General features: G+C 40.5%; 1 long non-coding RNA gene across 1 annotated transcript; it reads left to right on the top strand.

The window, feature by feature from the left end:
• The first annotated feature begins 221 nt into the window (after positions 1–221).
• Positions 222–2,450, top strand: LOC309436075. The gene is made up of 3 exons (XR_014183275.1): positions 222–337; positions 1,205–1,316; positions 2,409–2,450. It is a non-coding gene; the product is annotated as an uncharacterized lncRNA (long non-coding RNA).
• The last annotated feature ends 2,114 nt before the right edge of the window (positions 2,451–4,564 follow it).

Genomic DNA, 4,564 nt, shown 5'->3' with positions numbered 1-4,564 from the left:
GGAAGCATAGCCGTTTATGTGGCGAGGAGAAAAAAAATAGTCAGGAAATAGCAGACGAACCCAAACGAGAAAACAGGGGCACTAGAAAGCCCTATAGGTTTCAGGGTGCCCTGTGTCCTGCATGTGCCACCTAAACTGACTTTTCCTTGGAGAGCTGGCACAGCCTGCCCTGTCCCTGCCACCTGCGGGTCAAGTTTCAGAGCCTCAGGAGTTGAGGAGCAGCTCCAGGCAGCGTGCCCAGCAGCACTGCTCCTATATTGCAGAGCAGCCCTGTTGAGGTTGTCCCCGACTTTTTCCGCCAGAAGCTGTTGAGGGACTGCAGTCCTCACCTGTGCAGGTACATCACCTTCTCCTCTGGGCTGGAGGGTGAAGGTGCCACATCTCCCCGTGGAGACCTCTGGGCAATGCCAATCGACTGGGGGGAGGCCCATTTGGAGCTTTCCGTTGTTGCGCTTAGGAATGGTCTTTGACATTGAGAACTTAAAAATGAGAATTTCAGAAAGAAAGAAGACTTTCTGCATGGAGGTGAAGCATATGTTTCTTTCTCTGCATATTTCCTACCATCAGACTATCTCAAAGTACTTGTCAAGTACCTGGCTGTGTTAAGGAATTAAATAAAACGGCTGAGTGAGTGACCTCAAATGCCTGTCACACATCAGAAGAGGTGAGAGAGCAGGGGGTAATTAAGAGCAAGCTCAGGAAAAGTGGTTTGTTCCTGTGCCATTTTATAGGTGTGGCAAATTGCTCAATTATATAGCCCAGAGGCAAGAAAGGAAAATACCCCAGCTGGCAGGGGCTGTTCCTTCCTGGGCAGAACTAACAACTAGCAGGATTGTTGTGATCAAATACCTAGGAAAATGCCTGAAAATGAAGGTGAATATTTGTATAGATCCATACACACATTTACTTTTTAAAAAAAAAAATATATTTTTTTAAGTGCATGCCATATGGACATTTGAGTGCTTCCTGCTAACAGTATATATATGCTGCCTGGAACAGGAAAATTGGAACTTAGAAAGGATTTTGTTAATAAGCCTCTTCTAAATGACACTTTTACAGTCCATCTCTCAAAGGAGTACAGTGCCAACTTTGTTGTGAGGCAGATGGTAGTGAAAAAGGTGGATGTGACTCTGATCATTTAGCAGGGAAATTAATTTATGTGATACTAACCAGCCTCCAAATTGTGTTTATTGGCTCATTACAGTTTCTCCAAAATGCCAAACCTTTATGTTTTAAAGAAGCTGAAGGTTATTTTCAGGATATTTGAGAGCGAGAGAGAAGAAAATTGATGGAATGACTGCGGATCTGTATTAAAGGTAAGATGAATTAAAGGTAAGATGACAACTTTTATGTAACTTTGGACGAAGGACTTTGCAGATAAGACAAGAAATGTTGAGGAAAATCTCCTGTCTGGTGGCAGAATGCATCTTTAACCATCCTTGGTTTCTCTAGTATGGATGTTCTTAGCTTATTAGCATTGTGCTTCTGACATGGATGCATGTTTCATTGAACAAAGTAAATTAAATACTCCATGGCCTAGCATTACAGCATATAGATTTTTCAGTTTCTTTTTATAAACAAAAGCCTTTGATCCCCCTGTAGCAGAAGAACTCCGTGCCTATTTAGTTTACTAAACAGAGGAAATTCAGGATAGAAGTTGGACAGCAAAATGAAGATCTTTCTTTACATTTCAGTGTTCTATGTCAGATAAGTAATCTTTATACAACACTTTAAAAGTTCATTCCTGGCTGTGGAGAACATTACAAAGAACGCAGAAGGTAACTAATGGGCCTCATTTATAGCTTTAATTTTACTAATTTCTGTTTGTGAGTAATAAATGTCTATCATATTTCTCATCTCATTCATTGGTGTGTTAACTTTATTTTCCAAGTCTATGTTATAGCTCATGAATACAAGATTGAATATTTTATCACTACTTGTTGCAGTCTATGGTACACTGTGGTCCTAAGGATGATTAGAAGCAATTAGTACCAGCCTGCCTGAGGAGACAATTAATAGTGTTCCTAGATCTGGTGCTTTAAACTTCATTGCTTAATTTTCTTCAAAGTAGGTATTTGTGCTTGTAAATTATCTAAGCTGAAGAAGATTTTATGTGATGCATTACAATATGCAATCTGATGAGATCTGTAAAGATTCTTTAAAATCTAGTCCTGAAGTTTTGTTAGGCTGCTGTAGTCAGCTGTTATGTTTAATAATTTTTTTATATTTCATGTAATACACACACTGCAACGACAAGGCTAATAAAACACTACTCTGTAATTTGGTTTTAGATCTCTTTCCTTGGTTTGTATTTACTTTAGTTTAAATCATTTTAGTCATATAAAATTAATTTCCAATAGATTTTTTCAAGAATAAGAGGTATTTTAGGTTTTCTATTTTCATCACAGTGATTTTTTCTAACTTCATGGAGTGGAGACTTCAGAAATGTTAGCAGTTTGGATCCAGGCACACCTGCACAGAAGTACCAATCGTGATGTGGGTAATACTCCTAGATTAGGCTAATTCCATCATATCCGTTGGATGTGCTTTTTATAGCTGCAACCTGAAATTTGCAGGATGCACATGATTGCTGTAGCCACTTGAGACAGGGGCACTCTCATGCTTGCCTTGTTTTCATTTGGTGAGCTGATATTTATCAGCAGAAAAAGAATCATATAAAATTCCCCAAAAGGACAAGATGCCGAGAGCCAGAAACCAGTTGTTTGTGGCTTATGAATGTTTGGGGAAGGACTGATTGTATTATCAGGTAACTTCAGGTTCCTTTTAAAATAACAATCAAAAATTTCTGATGTTTTTTGGAACTGGGAATATTTCACAGACACTCAGATGTGTCTCCTATTACATTTTCTCCAGGACAGATTGTCTGTAATTAGTTGAAATAAATACCTGCTATGGAGTTTAGGAAACCCTCCAGAAGGACTTGGCTAGAATGAAGGATACCCAAATCCCAAATTGAGACCTGAAGTGTCTAATCCTGGAAACATTTATGTTTGATAGCTGCAAACCTGTTTGACTTGGAAGTTTTCAAAGCAACTAGAGCTCTGCTTCTAGTTCTCAGAAATGCTTTCAATTGTGCAATGCAGCACATCTTCTGCCTAGACTATTGTTAGGATCCAAAAATTAAGTCTGACAGCACTTCAGCCTGATTGTACCAATGTGACTGGGGTTTTTGGAAAGCCTTGCATGCGGGATGTCCTCACAAAACCAGCTCTGATCACTTTAAATAGTGAATGGGAGGAAGTGGTAAAAACTGTGCCAAAACTCAGAGGTCAGAGCATCTCTGTAGGTGACAGCCACACACCTTCTTTACAGGCAACCATTGCCTCCCCTGGTGTTACAACGATAAAAGCTTTCTCCTCCAGTCCTGAAACAGGTTGCAGGTGGTCAAGATACATTGGGTTAATAAGAACAAGAATTTCCTCCCTATTGTTTAGGCTTTCATTTCAATTACAGCCTAATTCTTCCACAATTTATGCTGGAGACTCTACCTGTTACAGTTGTCCTGCTTCTTCCAAAAATCAATATAGTTATAAACTTTTAAAGGGCAATTAGAAACAAAATAATTACATATGAAGCCTGGTGAAATGAAGTGGAGCAAGGGCATAGAGAAGCTACTTATCAAGCTGTTTCCAACAGCGCTACTGGATTGTGGAGTAGTTCCCTATGAAAAGCTGTAGTAGTCCAGTAATCTGGATAAAATACAGTTGTGGTGAACAAGGGCTGCATGAGCACATCTTGCAGCATTAGTTAACGCTAGCAATGAGAATTATTAGGACCTGAAAAAAACGAATGCCCTTCTGCTTGCCACAAGACATACCAGAAGTGGGAAGTGGAAACATTTTTGGTTTATGGCTCCCACGAAGCATTGATCCAAATCTTTACAAATATGAACTACTCATGAGTCTGAGTTTATGATTATCTAAAATTAATGTAAAAATTTTATTAGAGAAAAAAGAAGTGTTTCAATAACCTAAGTTTGTAGTCCCCAAATGTTTTCCTTTTGCAATCCTTGGCCTCCTTAGAATTACAGCTGGCGAGAGGGGTCAAGGACAGCAAAAAGAACTTTTTCAAATACATAGCAGATAAAACTAATACCAGAGGCAATGTAGGCCCACTGATGAATGGGGTGGGTGCCCTGGTGGCAGAAGATACAGAGAAGGCAGAATTACTGAATGCCTTCTTTGTCTCTGTCTACTCTGCCGGAGGCTGTCCTGGGGAGCCCTGTACCCCTGAGACCCCGGATGAAGCCAGGTCAATGGAGGAGTTTGCTTTAGTCGATGAGGACTGGGTTAGGGAGCAATTAAATAGTCTGGACATTCATAAATCCATGGGTCCAGATGGGATGCATCCGCGGGTGCTGAGGGAGCTGGCTGAAGTCATTGCTGGACCGCTCTCCATCATCTTTGCCAAGTCTTGGGAAACGGGAGAGGTGCCCGAGGATTGGAGGAAAGCAAATGTCACTCCAGTCTTCAAAAAGGGCAAGAAGGAGGACCCGGGTAATTATAGACCGGTCAGCCTCACCTCTGTCCCTGGGAAAGTAATG

This window comes from Streptopelia decaocto, assembly GCF_964273445.1.
Source record: "Streptopelia decaocto genome assembly, chromosome: 2".
NCBI lineage: Eukaryota > Metazoa > Chordata > Aves > Columbiformes > Columbidae > Streptopelia > Streptopelia decaocto.
This window is presented reverse-complemented; position numbering and strand designations above follow the sequence as displayed.